Raw genomic sequence first — 22,788 nt, forward strand, 5'->3', positions numbered from 1 at the left:
TACCTATTTTTTTTTAAGTTTATTTATTTATCCTGAGAGAGAGAGAAGGAGAGCACAAGCAAGAAAGGGCAGAAAGAGAGAATCCTAACGGGGGGCTCGATCTCACCAACCGTGAGATCACGACCTGAGAAGAGATCAAGAATCAGACACTTAACCAACAGAGCCACCTAGGCACCTCAAAATTCTCGGGGTTTACATGATCACAACTCAACCCACCTATCCTGAATGGCTGACAATACCAGCGGGAATACTGTTCTTTCAGGTCTCCCCAAATCCTTTGAGAGTGCAGCCACTCTCAAATCAGCTGCAATCATTTTTCAGAAACGTACTTTTATCGGGTGGCCTCCAAAACATTGAAATGAATTCAAATAAACGTTCACAAAAACAGCAATTCTTTTTGCACATCAATTTCAAACCATTGTATTATAGAGTAGTAAGTACAACTGGCATAAGGTTTGGGGGAAAGAAAACACAGCTGAGTCTGGATGTGCACACACCCCCACTGCAAGGAACAGAAACTCAAGAACATACTACAGGGCAGCCCTCTAACTCTGAGCATTTAGCGTGTTATGGGCCACCAGTTGATATATTTTACAGAGAAAAAGAACACCAACTGATCCAGCAAGTCAGGAGGTCACTAAGACCTTATACTGTTTTCTAGAGCTGTGAGCCTAGAAAATTAAAAGAATGAGTGGTACTATCATATTACCAGGTTAAAAGTTTGGCTGGTGTTTCAAAACTATATCCAACTGCCATATTTTTTTCTGTCCCAAATGTAGTCAGAAGTGCTTAAGTCATGTAAGAAAGCACAAAAATAACACTTGAAACCCACAACCAGACATAGAGTCAAGAGTACAAGGTCACATGTCATTCCATAACCTTGCTCTTAAAGACAGAATAAACACGTAAGTTACTATTAAAAACTAAATTTGAGTTTCATACTTTAAAATTATATACTTCTTTAAAACTGTCCACAGAGATAAATGTTCCTCTCAAGGTTGCCCAGCAAAATCTGGGTGTTTCTATTTTAGGTAGCCAAATAGTAAATCTCTCCATAATTCACATACTTTTAGAAATCTGATACTCGGCTTCTTCAATAAAAATATGAACTTTTGTGTAGAAATCCTATTGATATATTTCAATAGGCTATTGAGAGAAACACTGTGTAAACACACATATACCAGAAACCCCAAAACAACCAAACATAGTTTAAATACCCTACTCACAAATCAACCTCGGCCCCTTAACCAATATGCATGTGAAGGCTCCCTCCTCAGCATCAGCTATGATAATCTTAACCTCTACAGCTTTAATTAAAAAAAAAAAAATACTACACCTGGAGAAAAAAGGCAGTCATACCATAGCTGCCAAAATAATTCTGCCTCAGAAGGAGAGAGGGGCAGAGAGAGAGAGGGACAGAGAGAATCCTAAGCAGGTTCCTCACCTAGTGCAGAGGCCAACACGGGGCTCAACCTCATCACTGGGAGATCATGACCTGAGCCGAAATCAAGAGTCTGACTTGACCGACTGAACCACCCAGGCGTCCCCAGCTATTTTTTTTTTTTAACTGTGAGATAAGCAACCATAAGGACAGGATCACAAAATGATTTAGTCTCTCATCAAATAAAACATCATCAAAATAATAGAAGGGTTAATCTGATACCTGGAAGAATGAATACTTTGCTACAGGATGAAAAGCTGCAGTTGAGAAGGAGTTGCAGACAGATGAACTTCATTTCAGGAAGAGAAGAGGGCCAAGGCCCAAACCCTGCGGGACCTGGACAGCAAAGGGTCAGAAGGAGCTAAGGGGTGAGACCAGAGGAGCACAGGTCACCAAAGCCAAGAGATGAGTGTGACAAGAAGGAGATGATCAACCGTGTGGAAGATGGGGAGCACGGAGGGAGACCTGTGGATCACCAGGCCTGAACCCATGTGTTAGGGGCCGAATTGTGTCTGTCTCCCAAATTCGTCTATTGAAGCCCTAACCCCCAGGACCTCAGAATGTGACTAGATTTAGAAACAGGGTCTCTGAAGAAGCGATTAAGTTAAAATGAGGCCACTGGGGGCACCTGGGTGGCTCAGTTGGTTGGGCGTCCAACTTCGGCTCAGGTCACAATCTCGCAGTTCACGAGTTCAAGCCCCGTGTCGGTATCTGTGCTGACAGCTTGGGGCCTGGAGCCCGCTTCAGATTCTGAGTCTCCCTCACTCTCTCTGCCCCCCCCCCCCACACACACACACAGTCTCTCTCTCTCTCTCTCAGAAATAAACATTAAAAAAAATTTTTTTAATGAGGCCATTAGTGTGGGCCCTTACCCAATATGACAGGTGTCCTTATAAGAAGAGAAGACTCAGACACAGAAGACACGGATGGAGGGGCAACCACATGAGGACACAGAGAAGGGGGCAAGCCCAGGAGAGGCCTCAGAAGAAACCAGACCCGCCGACCCCCTGTTCTTGGACTTCCAGCCTCCAGAACTGTGAGAGAATACATTTCTGTTGTTTATACCACCCAGTCTGTGGTATTTTATTACAGCAGCCCCAGCGGACTAATAAACCGTCCTACAATCCCTTCTGGCAACTGCCTACTTCCAGTCTCTCCTTCCACCCCTCAGGTTTCTGACGAGGCCTGCCTTTGACACTTGCTACCCGTTACCTGGCACACGCCGCCGAAACAGCCTCAGAAAAAATGTCACCACCTGTTTGTTGCCCACCTCACTCTCTCCTCAAAACTCACTCCTGCCCTGGCTTCCACTGGCCATTTCTCCCTGGCGGCCCACTTCCCACCCCCCTCACTCCTTATTCTCCTTAATGGCCTCTCCTTCCTCTGCCTGTCACAAAATAAGGTTCACCAGAGTTCTATCATCCGCCTTCTTCTCTTCTCATTCCACCCTCCAGCAATCTTAACATCTTCAACCAGATACCCGTGATGCCTCCATCTGGACCTCAGGCCCTGGCTTGTCCCTGAGTGCCAGGCCCTGGACTTCAGTGGTCTGCTCAGCCACACACACCGCCCTGAGGCCCTGCAGCCCAAACAAACCCATCCCCCTTCGGGCCTGTGTGTGCCAGCCATTCCCGACGTCTCACAGGCCAGAATCCGGGGAGCCATCCCACACTCCAGCTATCGAAATGGTCACAACAGTGTTTGATCCAATCATCTTGTTCTCAGCGTCTACTGTCAGAAAAGCATCCAAACTATGGAAAAGGGTAGAGGTCCAAAAGTGTTTATCACAGCATTATTTACCACGGCAAAATGTGGAAGCAACCCAAATGCCCAACAGTAAGAAATGTTTGGTGTGGGGGGCCTGGGTGGCTCAGTCAGTTAAGCGTCCAACTTTGGCTCAGGTCGTGATCTCACGGTTCATGAGTTTGAGCCCTACCTCGGGCTCTGCGCTGACAGTGCAGAGCCTGCTTGGGACTCTCTCTCTCCCTCGCTCTCTGACCCTCCCCTGCAAGCTCTCTCTCAAAATATAAACTTAAAAAAAAAAGTTTGGGGACATTATGGTACTCAATGGAATAATACACAATTATAAAATCTATTTGAAAAACTAGGCAACAGTATAGATCTTAAACACAGACATCAAAAGCTTGGAAAGGAATATTCAGAAGTGACTACAGTTGATATTTTAGAGTAGCCGGCTCAAGAGGTGTCTTTTTTAGCTCCATTTTCCAAACTTTGTGTAAGGTTCTTAAGATGACTCTCTAGGACAGAATGTCCATGTGAGAGTTCTAGCAATCTTGGACTTTGTGAATGGCTTGGCCTCAGGGTAAATGGGAAGTTTACTACAGAAGCCCCCTCAGCTGTCTGTCACTCCACCTCCATGCTGCATCTGTTACAACATCCAGTGCAAACTCCCATGCAATAAACTTTCCCCTTAAATCCTATTATACTTGTAGACCTCAGCATAAGATCCTCGAAAAAGTGATTAATTCTCTCAAGAAATCCAACTGAACATACAAACAGCTGTACGGCTGCGGAACTGAGCTCCCCACATCTGCCACGGTAATTAAATGTTCCAGTAAGAAAAGATCATCACGCACAGCTGCGGCCAGGAGAGCACGCGTAGGGCTGGAAGCTAAATCACAGGTGAAGCCACCTCCCTAGCCAATGTCGCCAGCCTGTGTGCCAGGTAAAGAGGGGCATTTCTCCCGCAAGTTGTCAACTATTCCGTCCTGGAATCCATGAGACGGAAAACTGGCCCCTTCCAAGGATGTAACCGGGTACAAGTTTCCTTTAACATTTTACGCATACCGTTTTGTTTGTTTTCCAAATAAGCAACAAAAGGCAAGGATTTAAGACTGGGCTGACAGTTTTACCATTATTTCTTCAATGCTCATGCCCTATTCCTGGTACACTTCATACCAACAAACCCAACAAATTTCTCCTTCTCCACGTTTTGGTGCAAATGAAATGAAACAGGCAACAGCCACAAACATGTACAAAGTCCTGCGCATACCTAGGTGAGTCCGTGCGAAAACGGGTACATGCCGCACGGGTACATGTACATACATACCTTCTCCGACCACTGCCTTACTCAAAAGTCGTATGTGTATTGTTCCTAATTTAAAGGATTCCTAATCATGAATCCTTCTGAAAAAGAAATACTAACTCCTGGTGATACCCATTCTATAAGTCTAGATTTTACTGTAATTGTACTAGACTTCCTCACAGCACAGAAAGAATGCTCATAAATATTTATGTCACATTCAAATTGGGCATTTGTGGTGAGAGATGAAAAACATTATAAATTGTGAAATATGGGATGGGAAGGCATCACCTCATTCAAATCCCCTCAACTAGATTTCACATTCAACTGTGAAATCTCACTGAAATTAGCAATATTTCTCAAGGAAGTAGCTCTTCCTCTCCACGGCTGTCATATCCTCCTTGAAACCTGTGTCGGTATTATTTTGAGATACTCATAGAATACCCCTGCTTACGCATAAATTCCTGCAGATAAAACAAACTTAGCAGGAAAGACCATTTCTCCACTCACAATTATACAAGAGAGCATGAAAGGAGAGCTGAAAAGCTTGCCGAACTTTTTAAAAAGTAATTAAAAGCAACGGACTTTTGAGGAAATGTGTCAGATTTGGCAAGGTTTTCTTTGTAAAAATGCACCTTGGTAATTGTCCAGAATTCTGTTCTTCCAGTTTGGAAACGTTTAAAAATTCTGACACATAATGAAATGGTAACAATACAGATCATCCTAAGAAAAACAGGGAAAGAGGAGAAATTTAACTTCCTCATCCCCTCAATCTTCCCTTCTTCCAGGCTCCCAATCCCCCATGATTCCTGGAGCTATCAGGAGGCACAGACCCACCTCCCCCCCGCCCCCAGAGTTTAGTGATTTAGTTAGAAACTAAGTCAATCAATCAATTAATTACAGGTGTGAGTAAATAAAAGGCAACTCAATTTAGATTTTTGAAGGCAAAAAGTTACATTTAGTTTTACGATTAAAAATAAAGAAAAAAATACTCTTTAAATTGTAGAACGTATGCATCTCCTTTACTGCACGACAACAAGTAAAGGAGAAAGATGGGGGATGAAAAAGAACATATTCGAGGGGGAGGGGAGTATGGGGAGCCCAAAAGAGACTGAGTGACAGATGGCTGGAGGCCTGCTCAGGGAGCGCAAGAAGGAACACAAAGGGAAAAACAAAAGAAGAAACAAAGAATGAAGAGTTTCCTTTCACTAGGAACCACATCCCCCACCTTCTAACTTTCGGGGCCATCTCTACTAAAGACTTTTAAATACCGTTGTACTTCTGCCCGGAGAGACATAAACCGGAAGGTATTCCACCACGTGTCAAAGCAATCTGAGCAGGCAGGACCCAGGCGTCCCTCCTCTTCTGCCCCACTTTAAAGAACCACTAGGGTTAAGTGCCAGCCTGGCCTTTTTCCATAAGATGTTATTATATTATCATCTGTACAGAAGTAACATAACCAGATTATGGGAAACGTGTAAAATAAGAGGGGTAAAAGTAAGTCACCACAATTACACCAACACAATCGCCATGAACATTTTGGTTTATTTCTTTGCCATCTTTATTCCTAATTATTTTTTAGGAGTAACTTGAGTCCCGTATCAAATCATAAATTATGTGCACTGCTCGGATTCAAACAGGTCTGGGTGTCTGGCAGGGAGGAGGGAGAACCCCAGGAATCCATTTTCAGGAAAGACCAAGGAGTAGTAACTAACCTTTACACAGAGTGATGCCTGTGCCTGACGCTGTTTTAGACACATACACGTGTTAACACGTTGAATCCTTACTACAAGCCCCAAAAGAAGGCTCTATTGTGACCTGCATTTTGCAGATGAGAAAGCAGAGGCATAGACAAATTAAGCTACCTGCCCAAGGCCATGGACTATTAAGCAGAAGAGTCAAGTCTCCAAACCAATACTTTCTCTAGAACTAGCCTGTCACCACTGCACCACACTGCTTCCCACTGAGGCATGTAAGAAAGAACCAGATTCAGTCACACTTACCCCGGTGCAAAGCTTCAATGACCAAAGAGCAGTTAGTCTAGGTGGGCTTAAGTGAAACTCACACAGGACCCCTCCACCTACCCCAAAGCCTTCAGTGTATCTTTGGAGAAAGGGGGGTGGGGGGTGGGGGGTAAGGACTTAGCCACTGAAAGAGCCAAAGGTGGCCCTGCTCCAAAACCCTCCCGGGAAGGGAAGAGGGCTTGTCCAGACTCAGAGCAGGACCCAGTCTGAGCAGGATTCTGATGTGCCCAGCAGGTGCCAGTACACGGGGTAATGGCAGCACTCAGATGGGGAACTGGGGATGGAGGATGGGCAGCAGCCCAGTTCAAGCCGCACCACGGAGGCACTCTCTTAACTCGAGCGTTTTCTCTTCTTCTTAAAAAAAAGTTTTTAATGTTTATTTATTTTTGAGACAGAAAGAAACAGAGCATGAGCAGGGGAGGGGCAGAGAGAGAGGGAGACACAGAATCCGAAGCAGGCTCCAGGCTCCAAGCTGTCATCCCAGAGCCCGACATGGGGCTCGAACTCATGAGCTGAGAGATCATGACCTGAGCCGAAGTCGGACATTCAACCGACTGAGCCACCCAGGCACCCCTCGAGCATTTTCATTTGAGGAGGAAGGGGCGGAAGAGGAAATTACTGACCAAAAATAAATATTCCCATGTCATCATAATTTACACACTATTGAATACCACTATCATGATGATTTACTAAGAGGCAGTGACTTGATTTCAGTCACTGATTACTAAAATTTCCAGCAATCTACCATTAACAGCAGAGCCCCATCTTGGGGCTTCTGAGCTTGTTTTTGAGGGTCTGGAAAGCTCTTCGGGCTTCTCTTCCTCCAGCACCGACTCATTCTCAAGACCACTGCACCAATGTCCACGTCCTCAGGCCCTCCCTGGAGCCTCAATCTAACATCACCTCTCTTAGCCTTTCTTATGCTCACAGTCCCCTGTCCTTTTCCTTCACAGCACCAATCACAATTCATAAATCATAAATATTTGCGTTCATTTCTGCAACATCTCTCTCCCCTCATATGCCATGAGAGTGGAAATCATGCCTGTGCTACCACCACTGAAGACTAGTACAGGGTCCAGTCCACGGTCCGGCACATAGTAAGCACCCAAACATCTGATGAATGAATAAATGCATACACTGAAGAATTTTAAAAAGTCACCTCCCCTTACTTCGAAAAGTACTGCAGTAATCTTACCAGTGGGAAAGGTGACATTTCCACCACAGGGTGTATTTTGTGCTCTATTAGGTAAGCCACCCAACCTCAGGCTCCAAGCACAAACCCAAGTTTAAGCGGAAACTTGATCAGTCAAGACCAATCTACAAACAAACACAAAGTCAATGCCACTGTTGTACACCAGCAACACCAATCAGAGATATGAGACACAAATCCATTCACAATGACCACAAAAACCATGAGGCACGTTGGCACAAATCTAACAGAAGATGTAAGCGTTTCAGACACAAAATGGTAAAATTTCATCAGAGGACATAAAAGACATAAATAAATAGGTATATCAGGTCACAGATGGTAAGCCATGAAGCCCTAAAGATCTCAATTCTCCCTGCATACTATATACATGTAATGTAATAACAATAACACAATTTTTTTTAAAAAAAAAAGCCACATGCCTAGCTAATGGGAAAAAGCTCCCCAGTATGGAGAAAGAGGCAAGAGTGTAATGTGTGTGTGACACATCAACAGACACAAATAGGGAAAGTGTCATTTTTGTGAATTCCAGTAATTTAACTATTAGGGGTGTGCAACATTCCTTCTAATATTTTGACTGTTTTAAATATTTTCTCTTTGTTTTAAGCGGTGAAACAGTAAATGCTCTAAGTTCAGAAGAGCAAGAGTCTGGGGGAAACTGGTTGAGATGAGAACAAACCTGGTTGTGAAAGACGTGTAACAGGGTGGAGAGGGCCTTCCAGGGTGAAGGAAAGCTCCAGGAGAATAATGAGGTCAAAAAGCTTAAGACACATCTGAGAGTGAACCAAGTGTGGGTGGCTCACATCAAACGAATACACATTCTCCTACAAAGTCAGCTGGTAATGGCTCTAGAAATGGTACTATGAAGTAACTATAGCAGTGTTGTCAAATAATGACCCCTGCCAGAAGGGGTTCAGTGGTCACACAATGGGGACGTGTGCATACTGTATCTCTCTCTTGGATAGTCATAGTCCGCAACCACAAATGAAAGGCCATAACAAGTCTTTCTGCAAAGAAACCTATTTAAAATGTTATTGAACCAACACCTACTTCTCCAAGGAACCCTTTTTGAAGTACACATCTACTCACTTTATGGGATTTTTTTTTTTTTCAACCTAACTTTTTATGGAACAACCCACTTTGGTAATTGCTACATTCTACTAACCCAGCATTTTAGAGGCCTGAGCCAGAGCAGAGGCTTAAGGACTTGGAAATTAAAGGCAATAATCAACCAAATAAAACAACTGAATGGATGGGTCACAGAAAGTGGAGAAGGAGGGAATGCTTCTGGAATCCCAAGTCCAGATGATGATGGGAATCCTATCAGCACAAACAGCCAAGTCAAAAGAGGATCAACTATTAGGTACTGGGTACTGAGCTTGAATTTAGATGGACTTGGGGAGACAGTGAAATATTCCCCTAGAAGGAAAACTGAGCAAGAAGTTAAAAGACTACAGTCAAGGAGCACCTGGGTGGCTCAGTCATTAAGCATCTGACTTCGGCTCACATCATGACCTCACGGTTCATGAGTTCGAGCCCTACCTAGGGCTCTGCACTGACAATGCAGAGCCTGCTTGCGATTCTCCCTCTCTCTCTCTGCCCCTCTCCCACATGCTCACTCTTGGGGCGGGGGGGCAGTGAGAAAAGAAAAGAAGACTACGGTCAAGTTCCCAGATCTGTCCCAGGTCAACTTCATGAACCTAAGCAGGTCTCAGATACAATGAAGGGGTTACAGCAGTGACCTTTAGGCTCTTTCAACTTTAATACTCTACTATTCCAAAAATTGGGCACTTGAGATCGTCAAAATACCAATACTATCAAGTTCCTTTGAAGATGTGAAATGTATAGAAGATAGAACAAAAATAAACAATTCAAGAATCTGGATATATGAATTTAAATATATGAATGAGAAGTTTTTAAGAGATCATGCAATTAGAGATATTTAAAGTTATCCATGAAACCTACGAAGCTATGAAATCTAACTCCAGCCCCCTGCCCCGATGTCACAGAATACTGTGTTAACTTATATTCTGCTGCTGCACAAAGCAGAAGTCTGAATCTCACCCAATGTGACAATTCATATGTTTTTATGAATACCTCTCAACACCCTGAAGATTTCAGGCAAATGAGAACTTCTTCCTAGATGGCTCACCACATCAGGGGTAGATCAAAACTGTGGTCAGCCTATTACAACTGTTAAGCAGAGTGCCTACAAAACACTAGCCATGCACACTGACCTAAGCCCAGGGTTCATAAAAATTAAGCTTTTCCTGGGGTGCCTGGGTGTCTCAGTTGGTTAAGCGTGCAACTTCGGCTCAGTTCATGATCTCACGGTTCATGGGTTCGAGCCTCACATCGGGATCTGTGCTGACAGCTCAGAGTCTGGATGGAGCCTCCTTTGGATTCTCTGTCTCCCTCTCTCTCTGCCCCTCCTCTGCTTGGGTGCCACACACTCACTCTCTCTCTCTCAAAAATAAATAGACTTTAAAAAAAATTTTTTAAATGAAGCTTTTCCTAAAAGCATTTAGCCTGGGATTCTAAAATGAATAAAATCATGATGATCCTTCTGAAGTACTTTCAAGGGGAAAAAAAAGATCAGCTTAGAACCGCAAGTAGCCCTGTAGGGTCTAATAACAAAGAACTTAAAAGGAAGCAGCATTCAGGGAGAAGAAAGAAGGAAGGTGCAATGGAAAATGCAGCAGGCTAGCAGGGATTTTTCCATCAAGGCTGAAAAGTTTTTGAAAAAACCAAGAGTTGTTGTTGCTGTTTGTTTTGACTGAAGCGTACAAAAACTACTTTCGTGCAACCCGTGAAAATCAGCAGGGAAATGACATGAACACCCCGTTCACAAAACTCAGTAGTTAACAACCTGTTCCATCGTCTTTTCCATGCAATTTTTGAAAACCTCTTTAAGGATGTCGAATTCCTCTCTTTTCTCTTTAACAAGTTTAAAAATACATAAGGTACAATTTTGAATTGTATTTTCATTTTTAACACAGCAAAATGAAGACACCTGGGCACTTCCAAGCTTCCTGGATCCACCCAGGATCAGTGGGAAAGTCCCTGGAAGGCACAGACCTGGTTTCCTCTTGGCCTCTCAAACTATCAGGGAAAGCCAGGCACCTGGTATTTTTAGAAGCTCAGTGTTGTTTATCTGATAAGAAAAGAAAGAATGTCAATTTTCACTTTTCTCCAGACTTCAACTTCTAAAACTGCCTATCTTGGAAGAATATAAATTCTACACCAACCCTCTTTTTCCCCGCCTTGTCCGACGTCTTGGTCCCTCAGCCCCAGCTCCACAGCGGTGCTCACACCATACCACTCACCCACGTCGGGCCCTGACCTCCAACTGGATGACCAGCAGCACACCGTCTGCCTTCGGACAGACTAGAGACCAGAGACCAGACAAGGCCCCTGCAAAGCCCCAGATGGCCGTCTCATTCCTGCAGATAAAGAAGTGCCAGGAGAGAGTAAGAAAGAGCACAGGCAAGGAACGGGTCTTCACCAGCAGGCTAAATCCTGTTCCCCAAGTCGCCCTCATCTGGGGGAGACTGAGGCACGATGGGAGAGCCAAGCATGAGGCCCAGAAAAGAAGGAGAAACTGAGAAGCATTTCAACCAAACCGCCCAGCTCTGGACTGGCCAAGGACACCCACGGGAACCCTGACTCCAGCTGACAAAGGAAGCAAGGAAGGCAGCGGGGAGGGACTGTCAAGGGCAGGCCCTCCCTCCAACTCCTTAAAATATACTCCTTACAAGTGGCCCAACGCAGGACGCCTGGGTGGCTCAGGAGGTTAAGCGTCAGACGACATCTCAGCTCAGGTCACAGTCTCTTGGTTCGTGAGTTTGAGGGCCGCATCCGGCTCCACACTGGTGGTGTAGAGCCTGCTTGAGATTCTCTCTCTCTCTCTCTCTCTCTCTCTCTCTCTCTCCCCTCCCCCACTCTCTCACACTCTCTCAAAGTAAATAAATAAACTTAAAAGAAAAAAAAAAGTGGCCCAAAGCTTCAAAGAACACTGCACCAGGAGGCAGCATGTTGTTCTGGAAAGCACAGTTCCTGGGCTTACTCAGTTCCCTCATCCACAAATATCTCCTACTGGAGGAGAGCAAGGAGGATTCAACAAAACCAGCTGTAGAGAGCACCCAGCATGAGGCCTGACACAAAGAAAGCACCCAACACTTCACTGACAAGAGCAATGACCGTCATATAAAATATGAATGCTTCATTCTTTGGGGACCTGGCATTTCTTGTCCATAAGGTAAATACAGCCGAAGTCTGTGAACAGCCTCAACGGGACTGAATCGCCAGCCAGGCTGAACACAGGAGGAGGACAGGACACTGGCAGGTGTGAAGGAAAGAAAGCAGGAGGCACCAAGGTCCTACCATACGCCAGGGCCAACCACGCAGGTCGGCACCTTCCCCCATGGAAGGGCACTTTAGACATCCTCAGGATCCACAAAAGGATCCCCCGCGCTCTCCTCCAGGATGCTGCTTCCTAACATCGCAGCCAATCCAACCTTCAGAGGCAGGTGTTGAGACCCCGGGCCCTTGCGCACCATCAAAGGCTGGAGGAAATGAAACCTCTGACAAAGAAGGAGCGGGCACTGTGCTCGGGGTCCCCCTCACTCTCTTGCTTTTGTTTTCAGCTTTTGTCTTGGCAGCAAGTGTTGGCGTGGCCCTGGTCACCACAGCTGTCACAGTCACTTTCTTCGTGTCACCAACATCCACTCTGGGCACAGTGACCCACCCTGCTGTGCGTCCTTTGAGGCACAATGGATTTCCTTTATTGCTTTTTAATGCATGGCCTCCCATCACCCGTATGCTTAATAAAATACGAATGGATGAAGAAGGCACTGACAACTGAAGAGAAACCCAGGAAAGGTGACAGGGGCGAGACGCTGCTACGCATCCCTCACCCTGCTCAGCTGCTAAGTTGGAAGGTGCTCCCCAATAGAGCTCAGCAGACCTCGTGTCTGGCTCCCTCCAAATAGCTGGCGAAGAGGAGAAGACAAAAGTTACCACACCTGCACCATACTCCCTGAAGACCCCAAATGAGGTCCTAGCTTGAAACAATTACACACGTAAGTAGAACTTACAGTCTTCACAGTCTTGTCTTAGAAACAAAACCAATATTGACTTTCCCATTCGCCCAGGAGCATTCTGAGAAAGCCATAAACAAACGATGATGCCAAGTGTTAAAATCCATTCCGCTCCTACACTGGGTGGTTACTGCCAGGTCAAGGACAGGTGCCTCCTGCCCACGACCGCTCTCCATTCCACCCCAAGGACTGGAGACAGCTCCCATTCCCTTCTCACACGGGCAACTAAGCTCGTTTGCTTCCCCTGTGGGGAAGGATGAGCACAGAAGTCCCGTGAAATATGTGTTCCCATGAGCACAGAGATGTGATGATCTCAGAGGTATTGTAAAAAAAGGGCCCTCGACACTTCCCTAAGGAGGGATGTCTTCTGTAAAAGGCGCCTGCCAGGACCCAAAGCATGTGCTGGGAAAATGTACGGCCTGCTGCTGCGTATGTTTCCAATTCTGATGCCCCACTTCCTCTTCATAATCACATTCCTTCCCTCCTTATTTCTCTTCTAAAAAGACACTCTGGCACTGGGTCTCCAAAGTGTGCTGTTCTATGAAAAGGCTGTAAGATAAAAGGAGCTAAAATGGATTTCAATAAATATAAAATGCTTAAACACTATGTAAGATCTATTCTATTCCACCACTTTTAAAGGTCTCCAAAAAAGAATAGTTTTTTTTAAGTGTTGGCAGCCTAACTTTTTAAAAATAAAGTTTCCTTCACTTAAAGCTTAGTCACACAGGCCATCACACAGCATAAAGCTTTTTAACAACACAGTTTTAAGGGTTGTGATGTCACTAACTGTGCCTTCCAAACCTATCTCACAGAGGTTCCTCAAAGGATCAGTTACGATAATATATGGGAAAGTGATACGAACTTTGCAAAAGGCGAATCAAATGATCAAACTGTTGTTATTCCTATTATTAACAGATATCATACCATACAATGTCTACACAAAAGACTAGGGACCTTGGAATCAGAGATCAGGGTTCAAATTCCCCGTCCACCACTTACTAGTTACCTACACAAGTAGGGTGTAAGAGGCCAAGCTACTCAATTCCCTAGGCCTCATTTCAACTATAAAATGGATATAACACCCACTTCATCAAGCTCTAAGGATTCGTAGTTACGTATGCAAAACCCGTCACACATGGTAAACACTTACTGAAGGATAGTGACAATTACTCTTAGGCTATTTAATTAAAATCCAAATATCCAGCTACTGAAAACAGTAGAAGGGAAGGGGAGGAGAGGAGAGTCTCACCAAAAAGAAGGACAAATGTGAAAAACACGGATCTTACACTCTGAAGATCCCTTGTTAGCCAAACCACTCCCACCCCCACTCCTTCCCCACTGACATCCACAGCTCCTCCTTGCTTTGCATAACTGTGCGGCAACCACGGAGAGTCAGTCTTTAACGCCAGGCTTGACAAAGTGATGATTCATCCCATCCCATGAAGGGGGTGCAGCCAGTAGTCAGCCTCAACGCACAACAGGAGCTCCACGGGGAGAGCCCTTGGCCAGAGACAAGCTATGGAAGAGAAACCCCCTACCCGCACCCCGTGTCCCAGCAACAGTTAACACAGTCTCATGCTTTGCTTGTTGTTAATGTATATCCCAAGGAGTACTTGGGAGGAATCCAACTGCGCTACATTTTACAGAGTTATTCACAGCACACATGAAGAGTCCAAAATGGCAACACAACAATAAGGAAGGAGTCTCCCTCTGTTCCCTCTGTTTGCTGCCTGTGGCACAATGTTTTGCCAGGCAATGTGTTAGTTATAACAACAAACAGCTTGATGGTTGGACTACATCCCACTTCAGCTTCACATCATAATGGCTTCTGAGGACAAGTCCCACTGCTTCTCAGCCTGGCCTGAAAACGTGACCACATCCCCCCACGAAAAAGACAAACCCTCAGCAGCAGCTTGCACAGCTCTTTTCCATTACCACTTAGTGGGCAGGAAACATATTTTCCCCCTGGAGTAAGCTCCTAATTCCCATGCTAAGGTTAAGAGGCTTTCAAACTTGGTTGTCCTAACATGAATGCCCAATGGGGTGGTTTCACAGTGGGTCCTCAGAGCTGTCAAAGACACAGCACTGGGTCATCTGCCGCCCCTGCCTGCAGCCAGACTACATTCCTGGCCCTGCCTGCAGCCAGACTACTATACCTGAATGTCTCCTAAATTATCACCACGGTAACTCTAACCTTCAGTCCCACTTTGGGATCCTTCCACTACTGTCCCATAGACACAAACCCATGAACGCCTGGAAATGTCAGCCTCCTCCCAAAACAGGTTTGCTTGGAATACCCCATTCAAACAACACTCATCATTCAATGCCCCCTGGCTCCCTCAGCAGGTCAACCTTGTTTCCTCCTGGGTTTCTTGATTCCAATCTAGAAAAGGGTCACTCAACAAATAGCCAACATATTACATTTAATTCTACCTCCCCTTTAAAAAAAAAAAAAAAATTCCCATTCACCATAATGGTAAGAGTTCTTTTTCTTATTCCAGGTGGCCCACATGGGGAGAGTGAAAGCACAGAAGCAGTGGCTTTTCAACTCAAAATCCAAACACTGGTGTGCGGGGTGTGTTTTCTGGGAAAGCCTGCAAAAGGGTTTTTCAACTCAAGTGTTACATAATCTGATTCATTTATTTAGCAATGTCTAATTTTATAGTGGTTTCCCCTCAAACATTCCTGGAAAATTGTTATATACTATATTACAATAGAGAAAATTATTTTATGTCAAAATCAATTCTATAAAGTTTGCCTCATACCCATTCAAGCCAATATCCACTGGCTACACACACACAGATCCAGAGGCACACACATACACACAAACACCCTGATCCATAACAAAAAAAGTCTTCCTCCACCGTAACTAAGATTTGATTTCAGCAAACTAACACCGGGAGCGCCTAGAACTCAAGGAAGTGCACAACTTGTTGAGGCAATAAACGCTCGGGCCACAGCCTGAACAAAGCATTACAAAGAAGCTTCAGAAACCCACACGGCCCCTAGACAAAATGTTGTGTGTTTGCAATCCATTCTCCAGTGCACTCTCATCAACGCCTCCCCAACCCTCCTCCTGGCCCCCGCTAGCACCCTCCAGGGCTCCCGTACCTAATCTGGTTTTCATTCCGGCCCCGCTCCCTCCCCTTCCCTCTCAACGACCGTGAATCAATCCCATCCCGGGCAGGAAACGAGACCCATGGCAGCCCCCTCCGCTGCGGCGGAACAAAGGAGCGAGGCGCAGCTGCACGCGCGGGACGCCCCATCGGGTCCTGGACCCCCTTCTCCCCTGCCGCCGCCGCCGGGGCACGCCGCACCTGAACCCCACTCCCCAGGACGCTCCATTGTTCTCCCTCCGTTTTCCTTCCCGGAGGAGGCCACTTCCAAAGAACCAGGGGGCCAGGAAACAGCTGTGGGCCAGGGAAATGGAGGGGTGTGGGTGAGAACGGGGAAGATCTGGATTCCACTTTGCCCACAGTGCTAGGAGAATAGGGCAAAGTAAGAGCAACTTAGTTCACAAGCCTGCTCTCCCACCCGCCCCCGAAACGACTGCGGAGTCACGACCACCGGGCGCGACCTCCAGCACGCGCGAGTTCTCGCCGCAGCGCGGCCACGCCGGGACGAGAGCGCCGCAGCCCCCTCTGACCCGTGCCCCGCGGGCTGCGGCGGGGCCACCGGGACCTCGGGCACAAAGGCGCGGGGCGCCCCCTCTACCGCCCCTGGCGGGCCGCGGCTGGAGCGAGCGGGCAGGGCAAGGGAGAGGGGGAAAGCGCTCGCGCTACCTCGCCGGGCGCCACTCCGCCTCCTGGTCCTCTTCGCGCTCCGGGGCGCGGGCCCACTGCGAGGCTGCGGGGCTCCCGCGGCGGCTGCTCGGCGGAGGCTGCTGGGCGGACGCTGTCCCGCGGCTGCCGACCCTTGGCGCGCCCCGCGCTCCCGCACCGCCTCCACGCGCCGAGGCTGGGCTCCGGTGCGCGCCCGACTGCAGAGAGCTCGGCGGCTGCGGAGAGCAGGGCTGCGGCGGGAGGCGTGCGGCCACTCCCCTCTCCCCGGCAGACGGAGGGGCTGGCCGAGGGGCGGGGGCGGCGACCTCGCCGCCTGGGATTCGCCCCTCCGCGCGCCTGCAGGACCGGGAGCCGCCGCCTCCGAGCCGACTCACCTCCGGCCGCCCGGTGCCGGCTGCACAGCGCCCCCCGGTGAGCGCGAGCGGCAGCCTCCGCACCCGAGGGCAAGCCTAGATAGGGCCGGGAGGGGAGGGGAGGAGAGGAGAGGGAAAGGGAGGCGTCCCCGCCCAGCGCCCACGGAGAGCACGGCCCTTGTACCTTTTTTTACTCCTGAATTCACTAACATCAAACTAGAAATGTAATAACTGGGGCAGGAGGGATGACGACTAGGAGCCAGCCTGGGGGCACATACCAGCAAACACTGGGAGTGTTCTCAACAGTTCCTTCTGCCCCAGATAAAAAAGTTCGGATACCCAAGAATATCAGAAAGGATTAATTTGACCGAAACGGAAAAAAAGGTGTATTGAGTAGCCAAGTATGCTTTTACTTACAGGATTTGTAATATCTCACATTATGCTAAGTAGACACTGGCCAGTTCTCTGCTACAAAAAAATGAAAGATAGTTTAAAAGGAATTTCAAATACCCGTATATCTGAAAATAGCATATTAACTGCCATTGGGTAATGATCAGAGATGGGGTATTAGTCTACATATTATTTAGGCATGTTGGAGGGGCCAGAGAGTCAGGACCTCCAGCTTCTCACTCCAGCCTGCCTCTTGCCTCTTTGTGGAATGTAGAACAAGCCACTTAACCGAGGTCCTGGTTTCCTCATCCTGGAGGAAGGAAGGGTGCTCCTCCAACCTTACTCACTGGGTGAGGTGAGGATTACTTGGCTAAGGTGTGAAAAGCAATATAGGCACAGTAATTATTACTCATGATTCTAACTACTTTATCCTATAACGAAATAAATTGCCATAAATGGGGCCAGGTTTAAATGGACTGACCTATATCTGGCAACTGTCACTAAAATGAGGTGAACCAAAGAATTCAGACCATATATAGTAACTCTGTTCCCAGAGCCATAAGAACACAGGCACTGGGATTTGTCAAATGTCACCAGTAGATTTTGGAAAGGTGGCAATTGCCCAGACTCTGTCTGCTTGGAGCTATATCATCATTGACGACCCTATCCGCATCAATTCAGATCTGCATGACAGTGGTCTAAGTTAAGGCGTATTGAATACCGGGGACTGTTCTGTTCTTGTTTAATCTTCACAAAATCCTGAGATAAGTTACTCTCATTGTTCTTTTACTGACCGGGAAAGCCAAAACCAGAGAGGTCTTCCGACTAATAAGTGGCAAGGATGGTTTGAAGACACGTTCTCAGATTCTTGGGCACCCTTCCCATTGAAGAGTCTAATTGCCTTCCTCTTGAATGTGGGCTGTACTTAGTGACTTGATTCTAATGAAAGGAACACAGCAGAAGTGATGCTATGTGATCTGATTTTAGATCATAAAAGGAGCTACAGTTTTCACCTGGACCTTTATTGGAACACTCACCCTGGGAACCCAGCTGCCATGCTAAGAGGAAGCCTGGTGTACATGGAAGGTCATGTGCAGGTGCTCCAGCTGATGGTGCCAGCTGAGAACCCAGCCTGCAGTCAGGTATGTGAGTTACTGAGCCTTTGAGATGACTCCAGCCTCACTCACTGATTGACCACACTGCATGAGAGACTTAGAAAACCTAACTAAATCTAGTCCATGCTCAGAATCAGGAGAGAGGACAATAAAAAGAGATTGTCTTTGGAGTGGTCGTTACCTAGCAACTGAAACTGAAAATAGTGGCGGAGCTGGGATTTGAACCCAGGCAGTCTGATTCCACAGTCTCCGCCACAATCCTACCGCCTCGGACCTTGATAACCCAGCCTGATGAACACCAGCGTTCACAACAGTGTATGGGCCTGCCATCTGATGACACGTTGAGACTCACTTTTCCATTTTGCTCATTTGATATCAGGTTCCAAACAGACGGCTTAGAGCAGTTTGGCAATGAGGAGGCCCCTGACCTCTCTATCCAGTCCAGCTTTTCAAACATTAACAGAAATTCAAGTGGCAGGTTTGCAAACACAAAACGTGAACAAATGGTTTGAAAGAGTAGGGGAACTCTATAACCTTTTCTTCTTTGAAAAAGGCCAAGTTTTCTTCAAAAGTAGGTTTGGGACAAGTATGTGCTGAATAGGACTACTGAGAGAGGGGCTCTTAGGAAGACTTCGGAGCTCCTGCCCCAAGGTAAAGGTTGGGAATTTGGTTACGTTGGGACACTTCTGCCTCTGGAAGGACCTATCATAGTGGGGACACTTGAGGCTCTCTCCCTCTTTTTCAGCAACCTGAGACAAGAAATTATGAGCAACTGTTGAACTCATCCCAATAAACATTGAGAAAATGAACCAAGAAGCTATTAGAAAGCCAAAAGGGTTTCTAGAGCAAAGTTCTGCCTGTCTTTTAAAAACACCATTAACCTGTAGTTTTCATAAATCTCAAAATCCAACTGCTGAAGACATACCATGAGGTTTTTAAATACTTTCACCTTCCTGGCCATTCTTCTCAAAAGTCAATCAATCAACAACTTCCGAATTTAAAAGAAGCAGACTACAGGTATAATAACTGTCAAGCATGGATAATAAATCCACCAACTACAAAAGCATTTTTTTTTACTTTCCCATCAGTCTATTTAAAGGAAGTAGAATGTATGAAGAAGCAGAAGGACTCACTATGATTTTAGGGTGAGAGACATAAATTGTCAAATTATAGGAGTAAAGTGACTATAAGAGGTGCACTTCACCTCAATGAAAACATGCAGTGATTTAAATTAAAACAAGGGAAAATCCTGCCATCCTTGTGGGGAAAATGTATGTACAAAGCACATTTGTGTGTCCCAGGAAGAGAATTACCACGAAATGCGCAGGATTTCTTGTTCTTCTTTTATCCTAGTTGTTTTTAACTGGAGCCCTCTAAAAAAAATTTATTTTAATTCAATTGTGGGGAAATGAACAACAAAACAACCACATGACCTGCTTCTACCTCACTTTGGTGTAGCAAAAGAAATACTGGGCCGGAAGTCATGATTTTACATGTTCTCACTGGCCCTCTCTGCAGCCAGCTTTAGCATTTTAACCAGAAACTTCATGCTTTCTGTCCTTCGTTATTTTACATCATCCTGAATGTGTTAAGGGATTTCCAGTTCTAAAAAACCTAAGCATCTTTGTTTTTGCCATATTTTCTCTCTTCATCTGCCCACCCAAAGACTTCGTTTTCACCCGCTTTACTTATCCTTTGGGACCAAACTCCGTTCTCCTCTACCCTCACCATCTTCTTGAGATGCATCCTGCATTCTCTTCCAGGGTAACATCTTAATGCCACAGACTCTCGGTACCTATTCTTTTATTCCAGGTTATAACATCTTTCTAGTTCTTCTCTTATGAATGTTTGGCCTCTCCAACTAGAGATGATGGATATCGAGATTAAAGAAATAATTCAGGGGCTCCTGGGTGGCTTAGTCAGTTAAACATCTGACTCGTGATTTCGGCTCAGGTCAGAATCTCTCACAGTCCATGAGTTCGAGGCCCTGCATCGGGGTCTGGGCCAACAGCACAGAGCCTGCTTGGAATTCTCTCTCTCTCTGTCCCTCCCTCAGGCACTCTCTCCCTCTTGTAAAATGAAAATGAATGAATGAAGGAATGAATGAATGAATAGAACAATGCAGTCTGAAAGCACCAGGCCCATTACAATAAGCATGATCTCAGAGAGCTTACTCTGTTTTCAAAAGTGTTCTCAGTGCTCTGAATGTATGTTAATTCATTATTTACCCTCACGACAGCCCAAGGAGGTGGGTTATTAATTATAAATTGTTGTTATACACAATAATTACAGCAAATACGATCATTACTTTAATTTTTATTAATCCCATTTTACAGATGATGAAACTGAGGCAGAGGAAAATTAAGTTACTCGTGTGAGGTTACACAATGGTAACATCAGAGCCAGGATTTCAATCTAGCCAGTCTTGCTTCAGGGCACAGTCTTTCACCTCAGGACCCTATACCTCCTCTCACATTTGTGAGCATTTAATCTGTGAGCTCTTTGTTTCTTTTATGTCAAAAAACAAGTACTGTCTTATTTCTTTAGTATTTATCTCTTAGTTTAGAATAGTGCTCTAAATACAGTAAACACTGAATTAGTATTTCTTATGTAGTTTCCTGCGAAAGAAAATCTTTCCTATGTATTTAAAGAGTGCTTTGAAAATAAATGCTTAATACTGAAAGTATTATTTGAAATTCACATTAGGTATTGTAAAAAATATTTCTGTTGGCATTTTCAGCCTCCGGGACAAAAACCACTGCTCTTACTTTAAGTATTTAAGAAGCTGTATATAGAAAGTGGCTAGGAGAGTGGATCTTGAAAATTCTCATCAGAAGAAAAAAATACAACAGTAACTGGACTGTCAACTGGTGATCATTTTGCAATATATACAAATATCAAACTATTACATTGTATACCTCAAACTACTTTAATGTTATACCAATTTCAATTATACATCAATAAAAACTAAGATTAATTTAAAAAATTAAAAACTGTAGATAAATGACAACAAGAATGTTAGAGGGTAAAATGACTGATAGAATTTCTCCTGGGCAGGAACATGCACTAAAGCTTTTTTTTTTTTTTAATTTTTTTTTTTTTTTTTTTTTTTTAGCATTTATTCATTTTTTGAGAGACAGAGAGCGAGAGAGCACAAGCAGGGGAAGGGTAGAGAGAGGAGGAGACACAGAATCTGAAGCAGGCTCCAGGCTCTGAGCTGTCAGCACAGAGCCCGATGCGGCACTTGAACTCATGAAACGCAAGATCATGACCTGAGCCGAAGTCGGACACTTAACCGACTGAGACACCCAGGCGCCCCTAAAGCTTTTTGAAGATGAAAAAAAAAAGAAGAAGAAGAATTCAAAGGTCTCACAGATAGAGTTCCTTATAGGTATTAGCCTATGTGAAGATTAAAAGCAACTATTCTTTATAAAAATATAACAGTATAATTGAGCACTAAAATCAGGCAGTGAAACTCTGGGTGTAATTTTTCTCTCCACAAACTGCATTTGTCCATAGCTCAGAATACTCTGATCCTACAAATAAATTATAGACCCATTGCCAGGAAATTTAAATTGCCTGCATTTTTCCCCTGGCATTTTTATAATTTGGCATTCTGTCATTTTAACTACTAAAATAATTGTCTTTTTAAATTCCTCTCAAGCTGTAGCATTATGGCAAAACCTTGCTGTTAAACAATAAATCTGTCTGAAAAACAGCCAGACTTTTGTCCAATCTTTTTGAAAAAGTACTTTCATTTTTCCGATGATAACTAGGGAGCTGTCATCTCGTTGCTGAGGAGACTCAAGGAGCACCGTAAGGAAAAGCAAATATTAGGGCAGAGGGAAAGAGTACTAGCTGTCTATCCCAAATGAAGAGCAATTTAGCAAACGTGAAAAAATATTCTGTTTCTGCTGTAGGTCCCCAAAACTAGATGCCCATTTATTTGAGTCCAGTGTAGACACTCCTCACTAGTGTTAGCATATGAAAATGCTTAACAAAAAAAAAAATAATTTATTAACAACCAAGGGGATATAATCCAGGCAGAAGTACTATTGACTAATCAACTGAAATGTAACTTGGAAATATAAACCAAGGCTTCATAGCACGTTCACTCATTGCTTCCGCAGTGTTCTCAATCTTGACATCTGTGTGAGAGGCTCCACGAAGGCAGAATTTTTGTCTCTTTGGTTCACTGTTGTATGCCCCAGAGCCTGGGAACATACAAGATATTCAATAAATATTGTTGAACTGATAAACGAATTTCGTGTACTCTTATTTTAAGTAAATTGAACTGGTCTATAATCTCAGTAATTATTTCCAGATGGATCTCA

General features: G+C 45.1%; 1 protein-coding gene across 3 annotated transcripts in view; it reads right to left on the reverse strand.

Moving 5' to 3' along the window:
* Positions 1 to 16,979, reverse strand: part of MYO1B (myosin IB) — a 188,250-nt gene extending 171,271 nt beyond the window's left edge. For 2 of the 3 annotated variants that reach the window (XM_060622449.3, XM_060622448.3), the window contains exon 1: positions 16,597 to 16,978. The gene's annotated coding sequence lies outside the window, so the exon portion shown is untranslated. Of the gene's footprint in view, positions 1 to 16,596 lie in introns of all 3 variants that reach the window. The other variant, XM_060622446.3, reaches the window with a different exon arrangement.
* Positions 16,980 to 22,788: the final 5,809 nt, after the last annotated feature.

Source organism: Panthera onca, chromosome C1 (assembly GCF_046562875.1).
Source record: "Panthera onca isolate mPanOnc1 chromosome C1, mPanOnc1 haplotype 2, whole genome shotgun sequence".
Classification (NCBI taxonomy): Eukaryota; Metazoa; Chordata; class Mammalia; order Carnivora; family Felidae; genus Panthera; species Panthera onca.